The following is an 18360-nucleotide window of genomic DNA, read 5'->3' as shown; positions in this document are numbered from 1 at the left end:
ATCTACTAAAGTTGTTCTCTATGCCTTAGAGTATTGTTCACCCGCAGTATGAACAACATATTTTTAGATGAGTATTATCACTCTGCTTTATCATTGTTTCGGAGGCCATACACCCATCATTTTTTCCCCCTTAGAATTCAAAGCAGGAGCCAGTACCTTGACAATATCTTGGCTGTTGGAGTCTATAGCAGCGATCAAAGAAATCCCTAGAAATTTTTTCATGGGAAATTGAAGAATCTCCATGAAAAAGGAGGATTTTGGTTGTGACCAGCAGGAAGAATGCAGATCTCTGATTTGTACTTTTCGAAGCTTTGCGTTAGGTTCTAACCACACCTCTGGAGACCCTGCAGGTTACTTACATTCCACAAGTGACGAGCAAGCACAGCCGTCCTTATAGGCAAAGCAATCCATTCAGAACTATGTTGCTGTCTTGCCACTTAGAAGCATCCTTGTAGATAGAAATGGCTTCACTGGGTATTGATGAATATATGCACACACATGCATGTGCTGTGGTGTGTGGGTTTAAATACACGCTCTCTGGACACACATATTTAGAAACTAGTAGTTACATTCAGTCTTTAAAAATGAAATTTTCGTAATCTGGTAGTACAATATAGAGGTTTATTTTACACTCTTAACATCTGAAGTGAGGTTATTGGAGTTTCGTGTCCACTTCTGCGTAGAAGCATATTTATTTGTCTATCCCTTTGCATGCGTCTGTCTAATATGAAGATGGGAAGGGCAGGACTGATTCAGGAGATGGTGGCTATGTCTTTGAGATCTATTACTCTCTGGCCGTGTGTCCTGGGGTAGGTGGTTTAGCTGCTCTGGACTTCGGTCTCTAAACCTTTAAGAGATTTAGATCCATATGGTGTCTAAGTCGTCTTGTCATCCCAAATTTTATAGATGATTACCGAATCTGCAGGAAATAAGGATCTTTCTCTCAAGGTTCTCAAGCTCTAGAACTGCCAATCATTTAGAGGAGCAACATATAAGCATAGAGAAGTCATGATCTTAATGAGCTTTATAAAAGCATTTCAGAAATCCACGCTGGGCTGACTTACACGGTTGCTTCATTTCTATTGTGGTTCTTTTTTTCCTTAGGAATAAGCTGTGGACATAAGAACTTCTGCAAAAGTTTTTAAATCTTTTAGGAAACTGCTGGCTTAAATCAACTACAAAGGAGAAAGAAAAGAGAGAATAACCTTTTGTTATTTCCCTATTAAATTCTTAGGGATCAGAAATGGGAGAGAAGAAGGGAGAGGGAGGAGAAGGGGGAAGGGAGGAGGGCAGGAGAGGAAGGGGAGAGGGATCACTTTTGCTGCTAGAATGAAACTAAATATTTTTTGTTGATTACAATTTTTTAAAAGATTTTTGTTCAAATTTTCTTTTGAGTGGATTATTTACAGTTACTTTAACGATTTTACATGGAAACATAATTACTCATTGTGAAAAAGGTGAATTTATACTGAATGAAAACCGAAGAAAAGAATGAGTGAGTAATTGTGGATAGGAGATTAAAGGAAGGGTGGGAGCTATTTGCTGAGTTAGAGATGACAGCAGTTTTAATATCAATCAACAATTCTTGCATATTATTCTGAAAGCAGCTGAAGCTTCTTAAGACATGCAGTGTTAGACTTTGCTGATTAATTTAAGATGGCATAGACTTTTTGGAAGGCAGTTTGGCAAAATGCATCAATAACTTTAAAAATTCATACTATTTGGGGGCACCTGGGTGGCTCAGTTGGTTAAAGCCTCTGACTCTTGGTTTCGGCTCAGGTCATGATCTCAGTGTTGTGGGACTGAACTTCCTTTTGGGCTCCGAGCTTAGTGTGGAGTCTGCGTGTCATTCTCCCTCTGCTCCTCCCCCTGCTCACACACACACACTCTCTTTCTCTCGAAAATAAATAAATAAATAAATAAATAAATAAATAAATAAATAAATAAATAAAATCTTTAAAAAAATCATACTATTTTACCTAATAATTCTAGTTTTAGATTCCATCCTAAGGAAGAACTGTGAAAAAATGAGGAAAGATTTATGTTGAAAGATTTTTACCCTTAGGTAATATTGAATATCAGTCAGTTCCCCCCACCCCATGTTTTGACTTTGTTCCTTTCCATCATCTCCTGTTATAATCATTCTCTTTCAAATACCTTCATTCCTCTTTTCTGCCCCTCTTTTATCTCATTCATCTGGCAAACACTGACACTGAATGAACCCAAGGATGTCTGTACCTAACCTTGTTGGAGAGAATTGCGGTCAGGCAAAATAGTAGCAGTATAAGTTGATGGTTACCAACCCCCTGATGCTATTTACTAATGCGGTCTATACATATCCCAAACTTAGTGACAATTTCTACTCCTCCTCTTGCTGAATCCAAGGACCAACATTTCTTTCCTCGCAAAGCACCCTCAACTCTTCTTTGCCTTTCCGGATATCATGGTTTCTTTGTTTTCTTCTGCTTCTCTGGTGTTGGCATCTCCTCTTTAACTGACATCAAAGTCTTTCATTTTTTAAGTCCTCAGTCTTTGGGCTTTTCTTTCCTCACTGTGTTCTCTCACTCTCAATGACTGTGTATATACCTTCGGCTTTAAATGCACCCTCTATGATGCTGACATCCAAGGTGTATCTTCAGCCCTACCTCCTCCCCAGACTCTCAGATGCAAATAGTCAAGTATGCACTTGACAGAGCCACTGGGCCATTCAGTGACATTGCAGCCTCTTGACCTCCCCTTCCTGTCTGTTCTTTATTTAAAAAAGTGTCATTCTGCACAAAGAAAACAACTTCCTTAATATTTTGGTGAATGTCCTTCCAGGTAAATTACAGCTATTTGTGAAGAACAGTACAAAGAGTTGGAAAATAAAACAACTTAGGACCAAAAGAATGTTAGAATTTTCTTATCCAAATTCATGACGTGGATTATTTGTAGAATTTATTAGGCTTCTTATTTAATAAATGCAAATGTTAGAAAATACAACACATGGAACACCATTAATAGCTAATAGTGCACTTAATGATAATTTGAATATTATTTTTTAAAAAACAAAAACAAACCCTTGCTAGTTGCCTCGGTTTTTAGGTCTATAATTCAGACAAACAGAAAGCACACAAAATGTGAAAATACTTATTTCTCAGAGAATAGATTCACAGATATTCCCAGTTAGGATTTCACTCAGAATCAGTAGCATTAACACAGACATGCCACTTATGTATATATATATTTTAAAAACAACCTAAGGCTTATGGGAAAAATCACTGCCTCTATTTTGTGTGGTTGTCCTTAGGGAGAAGCAGAGCTGATGTGTGTACGTTAATGGCATAGATTCACTTTTGAAAAGTAGATCAGCTCAAAATTGTGAGTCAGAAACAATTTCTGAGCTCCATGGTTCTCAGCTTTTCCAAGGATGGGAACATCTTTTTAACTTCTAAAAAGAGTCACAGAATCTCCTTGCAAAACAAAGCAAAATTAAACAAAAACCCTACACAAAAATGTGATAGCTGTTATGTTTATCTTTCTTTCAGTTGAGTAAATAAAGTGACAAAGAAGTTACTGTGAATTTGGTGATTCTGTAGGAAACTTGTATTCCTTTTTCTCCTTTCCCTTAATTTTCTTAAATATTCATATTTACTTTGTAGTTATATGTATTTTTTGATATGTCACCTTAAATTCTTTACAGTAAGAGTAAGGAGTATTAAAAATTTAGTAATTTTTTTGACCAAGTTGTTTTTTTAAAAATTATGAATAGTTTATATTTAAACCATTTAAGGCTATAAATACATATAGTTTAAGAAGCCAGACAATTCAACAGGGCTTGCAATAAAAAACAGAAGTCTCCTGGGCACCTCTGTCCATCCTCCCAAATTTCCAACTCCTTAGCAACAGTCACTTTCAACCAACTGAGCTGTTTCTTTTGGTATTTATTTCTGTATCTCTAAATAGTAGATTTTTGTTGTACTTCTTTTGCTATGACTTTATTATTACTACTTTTGCCGTTTTAGTCATAATGTATCAACTGATACCACTGATTGATACTTTTGCTTTTGACCGGCCATACATGTTTATTTCCTGTCTCCTCCTAATATAGCTGTAGCAGGTTGCTTAGATCAATATCCAATGTTACCATTCTGACAATAGAAGTGGCTATTTTACAGATTAGACAAGTGGCGTACTCTGGCTACCTTTTCTCTCTTTATTTATAAAAAGGTAAAATTCTTTTTAATAGTTAATAATTGCTTGCTTTCTTATTTTGTATGGTTGTCCCCAGTTCAATCCCAAACTCTTGTCAGCTGTCCAAATATAATCAGCGACATGAAGTTATCTCTAGTCATCTTCTTGAAGATACGCCTCTTTGTGCTTTCTAACTTGCTCTAAACTCTACCAGTTGCCCTTAAGACCTATTTCAGAGCAAACTGTACCATCTTCCTAGTGATTTTTCTCACTCTTATTTTGAATTACCTGTGTTTTGATTCCCTTGTCTTCCTGTCTGTTGGTTTACTTCCTTGTTTCGGTGGAACATAACCTTTGGTAGTTTTCTGAGAAAGGTATATCTGAGAAAAGATTTTTCTAGACTTACCTTATCAGAAAATATTTTTTATTTCACTCTAACTTTGAATCAGTACTTTGGATATATAATTCTAGGTTGAAAATCTTTTTCCCCTCATAATTTTGACTTCCAGAGTTTCTGTTGGATATTCCAATGCCATTCTGATTCTTGATCTTTTCTTTAAAAAAAAGATTTTATTTATTTATTTATTTATTTATTTATTTATTTATTTATTTATTTATTTTAGAGAGAAAGAAAGAGAGTGAGAGAGAGTGAACAAGGGGTGGGGAGAGGGAGAGAATCTCAAGCCGACTCTGCACTGAGCCTGAAGCAGGGTTCCATATCATGACCTTGAGCCGGAATCAAGAGTTGGATGCTTAACTGACTGAGCCACCCAGATGCCCCTAATTCTTGATCTTTTGTAAGAAGAAAAAATTATTGAAGCTTTTAGGATCTTCTTTACTTTCCTGTTGTTCTGAAATTTCACCGTGATATGGCTTCAAGTAGGTCTGTATTCATCTATTATATTAGGACTTTGTGTATCTTTCAGCGCGGAAACTAATTTCCTTCAGTTATGAGGAATTTTATTATTGTTATTATCTTGGTTATCTACTCTCTTGTTCTTCTGTTCTCTCTTTCTGGATTTTTCCTTGTTTGGATCTTTGACCTACTGAACTTTTCTATATTTTCATTTCTATTTTCCTTCTTTTTATTTTACTTTCTGGAAGATTTCTTCTTCTACTATTTTTCTTTTGTTTCATATTTTTTGATTTCTCAGAGATCTTTTTTGTTCTCTGTATATTATTATTATTATTTTACAATGTCTTGTTCTTGCTTCATGGATGAGTATATTATCTTATTGAGGATATTAATGATTTTTTTGATGATTTTTCTCTTTTTGCATCATATCTGTTTCCTGTAAGATATTTTCTTCTTGGTATTTGCTCTGATCTCTGTCTTTCATATGTGATACTTTCCTCAAATGTCTGGTGATTCTTATCTGTTTTCTCATTTTTAAGTGGGGCATTAGAAAGCTGGTTGGAAGCTCTGTACCTATGAATGGGTCTGATTGCCATGATCTGTCCTGCAAGGCAATCTGGTCATGCTGTAGTATCTTTAGAACTTTGCTCAAAATTGGTATGAATTTCCACAGTAGTTACCTCTAATTTTCTTCCTGGAATGTTTGTACTCAGTTTCCAGTAGGCTGGGGGTTGGGGGGTGGTATCTCAAAATTCATATGTAAACTTTTACTTAATTCTACCTATATGGTTGCATTGGATGTTGAAACTGATGATGTCATACACACACTAAAGGAGTATGGAAAGGTTTATACTTACCTAATGGGGGTTTCCAGGGGAGAGCAGCACAGGTTTTCAAACAGGCCCAAATGACTTGAGACAGCAAGGAAAGGAGACTGGCCTGGCTTTTATTGTAGTTGGGGTTGGGCTAGCTGAGGGCTTGTCTGGGAAGAGGATGACATGGTTCGAATCTCCCAGCTACTCCAAAGCAGGGAGCACCCAGGCTTTCTTATTAGCTTGCTTAGATGCTGCACAAGGGGAAGAGGGAGGGGTGAGTTTAGGAGCTGCCAGTAGTCCAATATCAAAAGATGGAGTCAGAACCCTCCTTACAGGAATGCTCTGAACAGAGGGCAGGAGGAATGAGTCAAGGACAACTTTCCATTTACAGAAAGTGTTACTAGGGGAGATGGTCTTACCCAGATCCAAGATAGAGAAACTAATTTATAAGTTCATTTCTCCCTTTGCATGACTAATGATGAAGCTATGAGTTTGTAGTCACGTGATTCCGTTGTTAGGAAAACTTGTTAAAAAGCCTTTAAAGCATAGGTTTTCATTGTGTGGTGGGTCACCAGCAGCATCAGCATCTCCTGGGAATTAGGTACAAATGCAAATTCTCAGGCCCCACCTCAGACCTACTGAATCGAAACTCTGGGGGTGGGACCCTGCAGTCTCTGTTTTAACAAGCCCTCCAGGTGATACTAACACACATATAAACTTGAGAACCACAGATGGAGAGCATACAAGTTAAGACAAGTCGGAGAAGGATCTGGAGAACTAAATGGCATAGTGTAATGAGGAAATAGGACTTTTAAAATTTGCACTGGCAGGTGGAAAAAACAGGGCACTGTCCTTGAGAAGGGCAGGTGGGGGAGGGGAGGGACAGGAGGGAGAGTTTTGCAGAGAGAAGAGGAGCCCAGACACATGGCCTAGAGCCTGAGGGGGAGCAGAGTTAGTGAAAATTTCCACGAGGGAGGGAGGACCCCAGAACTCTTAAGAATGATGATGTGTGATTTTCTGTTGTAAGTTTTCTGTGTTGTAATATCCCTCACTCAGTCACAAGTCATCAATAGGGGACGTTATACACAGCGAACTTGTGTGGTGCAGCAGGGAAGGGAGGAGAAGACACCAAAAGAAGAAAAAAATCCACCATTAATCTGTGTAGAGAGGGTACATATTTTTTATTTTTCCTTACTGATGTATTCCCCCATGCATTGAGTATTTGCTGGCTGACTGACTAAATAAATGAAGGTCTGAGTATTTTTAGAATTTATGGAAAGGATCTAGGCCTTTTTTTTTTTTTAAGAAGTTATTTGTTGCCTTAGGCATCTTAGGTATTGAAAATAAAAATGAAAAATAATTGGCATGCATATGATGTTTTTCCCCTTAAAGTGGTAGGCAAATTCCTCATAAATAGAATATACCTATATCTATACATATCTATATACATTATCTATAGTATCTACATTTCCCTTGAAAATTCTTAAAATGAAGCCTTATCCCCAGAGATAGACATCTTAGAAATTTCTAGAATACTTTTTCACATACTTTTACAAAGTTCAACATTCTTACAAGGGAATGCTGGAAAATAAAAATAATGCAAAAAGAGTGGCTAAAGTTCTCCACAACAACACACCTGGAGATGAATGGAATCACGTGGAATTTTCGAGCTGGATGAGACCCTCTGTTGTTTGTCACTCATACTGTCAACCAACTCCTTCTCTCATCTCTAATCTGTAATTAATCCCTCTTATGGAGCCATCTGTGTTGACTCTTGACCTTTTTTATTTCTCATCTTCTTGCACCTAGATTATTACAATAGTCCCACCCACCAATGGTTCTCCTGCCTTGCGTCTCTCTTCCCTTCTACGCCTTACTTTCAGGCACTGCAGAATGAATCTTGGTAAAGACACTACTCTTACGCTATTGGTCTCTTCAGGGGGTTCCTGTTGTGCAAAGGGCAAAATCCACAATTCTTGTCCTGGTGCCTCGGGCCACAGGGGGTCATCCATCCTTAAACCTCCTTTGTCCCCATATTCCTATGAAAAACATATCACTCTAACTAGGTTGTCCTGTGTCTGGCCCTCTGGATTTTCATACTCTGGCCTTCATCTTCCTCTTCAAGTCTTACTTCAGGTGTTAATATTTCCTCTCTATAAGCTTTTCTGATCAACAAACCCAGTGATTTTTCCCTTGTTTTTGAACTTTGAAAGCACTTTCCATCCCTTGTATTTGGCTCCTAATTGTGTAATAAGGGTTACTCTCTATTGAGCTAACCTCCTACTGTGTGCTCAGTACTGTTCTAAGCCATTCTTAATTCATTTATTCATCACACAATCAGATGAAGTAAGTCCAGTTATTACCTTTATTTTACAGATGAGAAAACAGGCATGAGCAGTTTAGGTAACTTACCCAATTCAAACTGTCTGGCTCAGAATCTCCTCTCTTATTTACCCATTACTGCCCCTCAGTGTGTACAGCTCTAGATTGCTAGTTTATTCTCCATGGTTTTGTGTGTACATTAAAAAAAAAAAAAGATTTATTTATTTATTTGAGAAAGAGCAGGGGGAGAGAAAGAGAATCCTCAAGCAGACTCCCCCCTGAGCAAAGAGCCTGACCGGGGCTCGATCCCAGGACCTTGAGATCATGACTTGAGCTGAAATCAAGAGTCGGATGCTTAAGTGACTGAGCCACCCAGGTGCCACACTCAGGTGTGTTGCCTTCCCAGTTAAATTGTGTGCCCCTTGAAGGCAGAGACCATGACTTGGATGCATGCTGCAAAAGACCCCGCAGAAAGCTACGTGCTTAAATGAATATTGAATGGTTGAGTTGAATGGTTTATGGAGCCTTTTTCCTTCCTGAGATGATATAGCTAATTTTCATTAATTGAAAAGACAGTCTCAAAATCAGATTTGACTAAGTCATGACCGAATGAAAGGTAAAAATCAAGGGGGTAAACCAGTGTCCTGGCCTCGCTGCTTGGGTTCAGTGGAGTCTGATCATTTCACAAATTACGCCATGTCAAAGTCTGAAAAGTAATGAGTGCTTAATGAGCTTGCACGCCTCTCTCTGTTCTTTGGAGTGGGTGGAAAGTGAACTTGGGTAAGGCCTGCATGTCAGCAAATAAGAATTAACTAGCCTTGACTCTAGAAGTTGCAGCTGAGTGACCATCATTGAAAATGCAATTACTTTTTTCCATTTTTTTTTTTTTTTAAGCCAAGACTGAGTTGTGGGAGGAAAGGTTTAATAAAATTTCTCTGTGTGCTCAGGGGGCCCTCATGGACAAGCTGCTCAAGGAAAATTCCACAAAAATGCCTGGCATAGCAGGAAGAGGCAGACATCCAGACGTATGACAGAGAGATATGTCTTTTAACCCACTGAATTTACTGCATGTATCCCAAGTTGTGGCTTTTGATTTTCTTTTTTTCTTCATAGAATGAAAGTCTTCAGAAGCTTTTGCAGATGACTTTAAATTATTTATAAAGCTATGCAAAATGAGTAACGCTTACTTTCTTAAGAGCCATTCACTTTTAAAAAGTGGATATGGGTCCCAAATTACATGCCACCTGAGTGTTTTAATAGCATTTGCTGGTATATTTCAAGTAGTTTATAAGTGAAAAGAATGACTTGTACTTATTTTGTGATTATTATTAACCACTATAAAATTTGCTTTTTGCACTCTTTAGAGATATACACACTCTTTTAAAGAAGTACGTTTATTTTGGGTCATGTACTAGACCTATTGGTCAGTGCTGGGTGTACAAAGAACCTGGTCTGTTCTTGCTCTGGAGGCATTTACCTCTGGCAGTGAAGGTCAGTGGGGTGGAGGCTCACTTCCTTCAGCCACACGATCTTTCAGACATTTCAGCACCCTTGATAATATTCAGACTTTGTTTATACTCCATCAGACCTAGATTTGATTTCCAGAATTATTTTCCCTGTCATGACCTGGGAGGTAATCACCCCCAAGGCTGCCAGTTGTGGCTTGCAAACTGTGCCCCCAACAGGCACTTTGTATGGTTGCACAGTGCCCAGCTTGCACATCAGCACATGACAACCCTGATCGCTGTGTCTGGATGATTTTTGCAGATTTCTAGTCTTTCTTGTTCTGTGTTGTATCACTGGCTTACTACAGTTCTGGAGGAGACTACCTTACTTTTATCCCCATGTACTAACTGTATAAGATACAAATTAAAGAAAAACAAATATCAGAAGTTAATTTTAAATACAAGACAATAATAAACCAAAGATGAAATGGCTGGGTGAATGCATTCTCAAACTTCAGAGGTAAAGCCATAATCATGGAAACATGTTCTGTGAGTCAGAACGTTTTGCTTCTACTACTGGTTCAGTTACTTATTAATATTTTGAGCCTTCTGGGTTAATTTGTTCCAGCCTATAGGAAGGGGAAACCACACCAGCCCTGCCTGCTTCCCTGGGTGATTAGGAAGCTCACAAGACTACACAAGAGAGAGTGTGATAGATAGAAATGCTACATGCATTTGTAAGGCCCGGTCTTCATGATGAACACAGGATGTTGGCATGGTCTAGAAAGAACTGGGGTTAATTTTGAATTTTGTTGTGCATTAGGCTAAGGGAGGAGGCGCATTGCGTAACCCTCTCTGCCTCAAACACTTAGCACCTAGGCCTGAACTCCATGTTTTTTAAATGAATGAAAAAAAAATAGATGAAATTCACAAATCCGGAGAAAAACATTGATACAACTCTCAAATTGAAGCATTGATACATTGGTCGAAACTCTCAAATTTTCCAAATCAACAAATATATTTTTAGAATGCTTACTATGTGACAGAAAGATAGGCCCTGGTTATACAGCAGTGAACAAGGCCAACTGGTCTTTGCCTTTAAAAGGTGTATGCGCTGGTGGGATGGGAAGACATTTAAAAAGTGATTAAAAATGTACTGAGTATTATAGAGAGATATGTAGGTAATAATTAAGAGTCTGGCAATTGCTAGTTTTAAGACTATTTAAACACATTGAAATATATGTGCATAAAACTTACCTCTAAAAGGAGTTTTTAGAACGAAAATTGGCAATTGATTTGGTTTGCCAGACTCTTCTTATTTTCTTCTACAGGACAGACTTGTAGATTCTCTGGGCTATCTATTTACAGACACCTAATGCATGATAGACACAAGACAGATTTTCCCAGAGAACATCTAGTGACATTATCAGCTTCAAGTTTAAATGTAAAACACACCCCAGATTTTGAATGCTTAATACTTAAAAAAATGGAAAATATGTCCTTAATGATTTTTTATATTGATTACATGTTGATGTGATAATATTTTGGATATATTGGATTCAATATATTAAGATAAATTATACCCGTTTCTTCCTTCCTTCCTTCCTTCCTTCCTTCCTTCCTTCCTTCCTTCCTTCCTTTCTTCCTTCCTTCCTTCTTTCTTTCTTTTCTTCTTCTATTTAGAGAGGGGAGATGCTCTCTAAAAAAGAGGCGGGGCGGGGGGAGAATTTTAAGCAGCCTCCATGCCTTGCATGGAGCCTGACATGGGGCTTGTTCTCAGGACCTTGAGATTGTGACCTGAGCTGAAATCAAGAGCCAGACGCTCAACCGACCGAGCAACCCAGGCGCCCTACGTAGGCACCCTACGTTTCTTTTTATTTTTAAAAATGTGGTTCCTAGAAAATGTAAAACTATATGTGTGGCTCACATTTGTGGCTCATATTAACTTTCTACCAGGGAGTGCTTCTTTAGAAATTAACAGACTCTGTCTCAGACATGGAAGCAAATCATTAGAAGTCAATGGGACAAGTACTTTAAGGGAGACAGGTAGAAAGCATAGAGGAGGGTGCAGTCATTTCACCGGTGTGCTCAGGAAAAGATTCTAAGGGGAAGGGAAGGCAGGCCAGGGAGAGAGCGAAGAATGCATAAAGCAGAGGAGAAAGACTGGCAGCTCTATGAAAGCATTTAAGAGTGACAGGAAAAGGAGCCTATAAGCAGCAGCAGAAACTATAGAAATACTATTTTCATAGTTTCCCATGATATAGTTAAAATTGTGTATAACTTATTTAAAACATTATTCTTTGTCTTGCTGTCTAAATATTTTTTCTGAGAATAATTGCTCATATATCATAAATGTATGATCTGACACCACTAGATGGCACTGTGCTATTGGATTGAAAAGCAGGCTAGCAAGGAAGAGGGCAATTTCTTGACTTCGAGTGGCCTAAATTTTTCGAAGTACTCCTATCATTTTTGAGCATGCAAACCCAAAAAAAGGATGTTTATTTATTTATAAATTGTATACCTAATACTGCACTAGTACGTTATGTCAATTATAAGACGAACACAGAAAAATTGAAAGAGAAATAGCCAGGATGAAAATTGTATTGAAGTTCTAATGTTTTTCCTACACGCTAATGGCTGTGTGTGTGTGTGTGTGTGTATGCACACCTATCACTGGGATGTGTTGCACCCCACTCTGAAGAACGCTGGTCTATTTCACGATTTATGTCTTTATAAAGATGGAAGTATACCAAAAATCTAAAACAAAATATTTTGCTACACATAGGTATTAAAATATACGTTGCAGTTATGTGTCAATCTATTTAAAGTACTGAAATTAAAGACTAAAATGAAAAAAGGTCAAGACTTGTTTGCTTGGAGATATATATAAAAATATAAAGATACATTTTTCCATTTTAAACCAGATTGGGTCTAATAAATCAGAGTCATGAATGAGTTAGAGTAACAGACCGAGTACTACAGAATTCTTTCTCTGGTATATATTTTGTTGTTTAAAAATCAAAGAGTTAACTTTTTTACAAAAAAGTAACAACCAAACAAACCAAACAAAATAATAGATATAAATGTTATCAATAGATTAATGGTGGTGCCTCATGTCAGACAAATATGTAGAACTGAGGAAAAAAAACCCAAATAATTCCTGACTTCATTAGAGGAATACAACTGCATTTTTGCCCTGATTTTATAGAACTTTTTCTGTAGAAGAGGGAGGCAGGGGCTGGATCACAGGGAGATAAACATGAAACCCACCTCTGTGATTTGGGGGTGGGGAACAGATTTCAGAGAATAAGGCTTATGGGGTAGGCAGAGACGCCAAACAGGTGTCATCTAGAGAGGGATAATTCCTGGTAATTACACTTGTATAATATTTTAAGTCTTTTTTTCTGTAAGACATGTAGGGTGTGGTATTGATAAGAACTGGATTCAGGAGTTAGTGACATCCATGATCACTGTGATACTTTCTAACCAGTTTATTCTTCAGTCCTAACTCACTTCATCTGTCCACCAATACAGTAACATACTTTTTAATAGGAAACGAAGACACAGAAAGATTAAAAGCTTGTGAGGGTCTCAAAGTTAGCAAGTGGGACACGTAGGATTTAGAACTAGGCAGTCTGGATTTGGGGTCTGTGCTCCTGGGCATGAAGCGTTTTGAAGCAGGGAGTGGGCAAGGGCAGCCTCGGGATGTGTCTGTGGCTGGTGGTAATGGGACCAGGTGGCTGTTCTCTTAATGAGCTCCTGGGAGTGTCTGGGCCCCAGATGTTAGCAATTTTCATGAGAATGTGAAGTCTACTCAGCTTTGAGTATTTTCTGACTTCCAGGACAAGAGGAAAGTAATGTCTATAGAATCCCTAAAGGCACTTGTTCCTTTAAGAGTCTTTAAAAAAAAAAAATTCTGCGTGTAGCCATATTTTAAAGCAGATCAACTGTGACTGCATGGCATGAGGAACCCTTAATTCAAAAGAATGCTGTAGCACGTTTGACACCTGGCTTTTCCAAATGTCCATGCTGGGATTAGATTTTTTTTTTTTAAGATTTTATTTATTTGAGAGAGAGACAGAGATTGTGAGAAGAGAGCATGAGCGGGGAGAAGAGGTAGAAGCAGGCTCCCGCTGAGCACAGAGCCCTGCATGGGGCTCTGTCCCAGGACCCTGGGATCAGGATCTGAGCAGAAGGCAGACACCCACCTGACTGAGTCACCCAGGTGCCCCGCTGGGATTAGATAGATTGATTGAGTTGTTACTTTTATGGTGGGAGGCATTTTGAGTAGACCTGGTTTTTCAAAGTAACGAATGGAATTTTGGGAAGGAAGTAATCTAAAGACTTACTAAAGCCAACAAAGCCTCTATTTTTCTTTTCTTTTTTTCTTTTTTTAAAGATTTATTTATTTGTTTTAGGGAGAGAGAGAGCAGGGGGAGGGGAAGAGGGAGAGAGAGAGAATCCTCAAGCTGACTGTCTGCTGAGTATGAAGCCGGATGCTTGGCTTGATCCCAGGACCCTGAGATCATGACCTGAGCTGAAATCAGGAATTGGATGCTTAACTGACTGAGCCACCCAGGCACCCCTCTATTTTTCTCTTAATCACAAACCTGGGTAAATAATAGAGTGTTGGGCAATTAAATTGATAAGTAGCAACAATTTATTTTTATTTTATTTTGAAGATATTTATGTATTTTGGTGGGGGGCAGAGGGAAAGGGAGAGAGAGCATCCAAGCAGACTCTGTGCTCAGCGCCAAGCTGCCTGGGGCAAGGTGTGGGGCCCACCACCAGGCTTGATGCCAGGACTCTGAGATCACTACCTGAGCCAAGAGTGAGCCACTTAACTGACTGTACCACCCAGGTGGCCCAACAATTTCTTGTTTAAAAGTCCTTATATTAATTACTTGTCCATTAATTAAAGCACCATTTTGAAAACCTTTTGCAATTCACGTTTGGGATCTGTTTTCTGTTTGCTTTGGTCCTTGGAAGTAGTGGGGAATTGAATTTATAATCCTCCTCACTTGGCTGAATCACCACGAGGGGGGTCAGTCATCCCAGCTCTATTCACTGAATTGGAGGAAGTCAACATCTCCATGGCTTTGGGGGTTGGATTCTGCCATCATGAAGTGGGTGGAGGACCATGTAGATGATTTTTATTTATTTAAAATCCCAAACAAGAAGTAATAAAATAGAAGGGACTTAATGGGTTAATTTTTGCCCCACAGGCAGGCACTGTCTCAGAACCTGGCTCACCTGATTCTGCTAATGACTCAGCTCTGAAGGGTACCTCATTCCGGAAAGTGAATCATGTACTAACAGTAAGTTACACATGTGACTGGGAGAGATGGCTCCTTGGTGCTATATTTAAGCCAATGACCACCATCTTTTCTGTGTGTAATTCCTCAGATATGTCAGATTAGGTCAACGAAAGAGCTGCACTTTTTTGATGAGAACATGGTCGCCATGTTGGCTTCTCTTGCCTTTGTGCCATTTTGAAGATCAAATTTTTGAATTTCCCAGACTTTGGGAAAACTGAAGAAAACCTCAGTTTCAGGTTAGTTTGAAGGGGCTGCCATGCTATGACATGACTTCTATGAAGAAATACCAACATAGCACCGTATATGAGTACTTCCATTGCTTTGTTTGCAGGTTACGTGTGTGTTCTAGGCTTATGTATAATGCCACTAGACCAAACTCTGTCAGTTCTGCTTTTAGTCATGACTGATTGATATTAATATCTTTTCACTGTCCTACTGGTCTCGCTTAGTATAAAGTTCTAGAATCGTAGCATTAGTCTATGACACATGTAAGTTTGGGACAGAATTGAGCCTTTGGAACCAACCAACCTACTAGGCAACATGTGATTCTACATGACAGAATTAGAATATGCTCTCTAAATATTCAATAAAGAACATTTTTGGGGATAAGGCACTGATACTAATGAATAATTTCGTTTATAGATATATATCTAAAAACCACTTAAATGCATTGTGATTACATTCTATTATGCCCATCTTAAAACATACACAAAATTATAATTTTAAAAAAGGTGAGGTAGACGAATAAATATAAATTGAAGCCCCGATCTTTTCTTCTTCCCTACCCTGGGTCATGTGCTCCCTGTGTGTCTGTCTTGGACTCTTCTGCAGAGGTTCCCAAACTTAGATCCACCTTTCATACAGCTATGTAAATAAAAACAAAACCCAGTATCATCATCCCAGAAGAAACTTTTCAGAGTCTTCTTGTCCCACTTCTTGTTTTTTAGGCACACTTACAACATTATTTCTAAGGTGAAAATTGATTCTATATAGTTCCCAAATTTCTAAATTTTAAATAAACTTTCTCAGTAAGGTGTGGGAGTAGAGTTATCCCAAATAACTGGAAAAATGTGTAAGCGGGTTATGTCACTCTGTGATTCATGCCCCTCTGTGTGTCATTCTCTCCCCATGGAACCACATGTTCACTTGAGACCTGGTGGTGCCCAGGACGTGGGAAAAATGTATCTCTGTCCAGGATCCCCATTCTGCGGCCTGAGTCACATGCCTATAGAACCTTGGGAAGGTTAGGGAGACATGTAGGACGAAGGTATAATCTACCCGTAGGAGCAGCAGCATTTGGTTAATCTCTGGCAGCTCCTACAAAGCCACTTCTAATTCACAATTAGACTGAATGGAAGGGCACATTCACTTTTTTCCCCATGGTAATTTGAAACTGCCCTGAAAACAGCTTGTTCAAATGGGGAGAGGGTAGGACATTTATTTAAATCAACATCGGGAGCCAGAGAGGAAACTCGTATGTGTCTAATATTTCCATTTGCTAACGATGTGTCTAGGCCTGGTTCCCACGGCTTCTGAGAGTTTTCATCCCGATGCCAGGCAGGACTGGCTTCCTTTGGGAATGCTTTCTCTCTTTGCAGATGGTCTTGGTTCAACATCTTCCCATTCACCACGGCTGTTCACTCCTACTTGTCCAGAGGGATTTTTTTTTTTATTCTACATTTTTTAGCATGGCTCACAAGATTTTCCAGCATTTTCACAGACATTATTTCATTTGATCGATCCCCATAATCCTCCAGGCAGAGAGAGTAGCTTGTTGGTGTCCCAATTCTATGGATAAAGAAGCAGTCCCTCCAAGAGTTCAAATGACTTCTAACAAAAGCAGAGCTAGGAGAACGTTGGTCTTTTGACTTCTACCCCAAAGGATAAGAAATATTATAGCACAGAAAGTACACTTTGTTACAGCATTAAGCATATCCAGATTAATTCTAATGTTTTTTATTTCTGCCAAATATGTTGCAATCCATCTGTTGCTGTCCAGAGCTCATTTAGGTAGAGCCACCTCTTCCCGGTATAAATGCCTTGGCTGTATTCATATCCCCCTCCCCGCAGCACTAATTACCCTAGTGCTAGGACACTGATTATGAGAAAATAAAGTGTGTACTGACATCGTAAGCCCCCTTTTAAATGAAGCTCTGGAAGGAGGTGCTGCCTTTCGGAACTGTGTCCTTCCCTAGGGAAAACATTCAGTTGCCTTGTAGAGAGACCAGAACTGTACACGGGCCTTCCCGCCACAGGGGGTCACCAAGATCAAATTGGCAGCCTAAGAGCCAAGCCAGCTGAGTGAGAGGTGTCAGCCAACAACCAGCTTACACATTCTTGGATCATTGTGCTCTGCTTTATCAGGCAGGTTTTGCTTGGGGAAAGGGAAGGAGTTTCCCTTTTGCTTCCTAACCAAGATTTCTCTCACTCTGGCTGCTTCGGTATTTGTCTCTTTGCGCCTGGATCTGCTTCTTCACATTTTGTTTCTTCTTCCATCCACTCTCAGCATCCCGTCTTCGTCTCTTTCTTTCTCTCTGTATTTCCGGGTTTTGTTCGTTTGTTTGTTTCTTCCTCATTGTCCGTCACCTTAATTTTCTATCAGCATGTCATATCGCCAACAGATTAAAGAGTCTTAAAAATTATGAGGGAGGATGTGAGGGCGATCTGGCTGCGACATCTGTCACCCCATTGATCGCCAGGGTTGATTCGGCTGATCTGGCTGGCTAGGCGGGTGTCCCCTTCCTCCCTCACCACTCCATGTGCGTCCCTCCCGAAGCTGCGCGCTCGGTGGAAGAGGACGACCTTCCCCGATAGAGGAGGACCGTTCTTTGGTCAAGGGTATACGAGTAGCTGCGCTCCCCTGCTAGAACCTCCAAACAAGCTCTCAAGGTCCATTTGTAGGAGAACGTAGGGTAGTCAAGCTTCCAAGACTCCAGACACATCCAAATGAGACGTTGCGTCAGGCAGTCTGCCTTTAAAAAAATGAGGGAAATTTAGAACAGCTTCCTTTAAGAATTTTTGGATCATTCCATATGTGTCTGCGTTTGACTGAAATTTATTTATTTATGGACATGTTATTTCCTTATCCTGATCCCTAAATGTAAAACTGAAATACACGTATGTCTTGCTTACGGTACCTCTCCTGCGTTAAGTGCCCTGATGCGTTCCTTTCCCAATCACTCCGCAATTCTAGATCAGATCCATGTGCGTACACAGTAGTAGAATCTTCCACAAATAGGCTCTTTCTGAAGTGTGCCTGCGGAGGAGAAGGATGCCAGCAGGTGGCAGTCTCACCCAGTAGAAGAGTTGAGAATGGTTTCATTGTGGTTTTTCCTTTAAGACAGTTGGCTTATTTTTGAATGAACTATTGAAGAACCAAAGTTAGGCTCTTGTTTGTTTTTAAGCAAACTCTGAGTTGGTTTAAAGAG

The sequence above is a fragment of the Ursus americanus genome, chromosome 29 (genome assembly GCF_024610735.1).
Source record: "Ursus americanus isolate L20-20 chromosome 29, mUrsAme1.1.p, whole genome shotgun sequence".
Lineage (NCBI taxonomy): Eukaryota > Metazoa > Chordata > Mammalia > Carnivora > Ursidae > Ursus > Ursus americanus.
The sequence above is the reverse complement of the archived record's forward strand: the minus strand, read 5'-3'. Positions refer to the sequence as shown.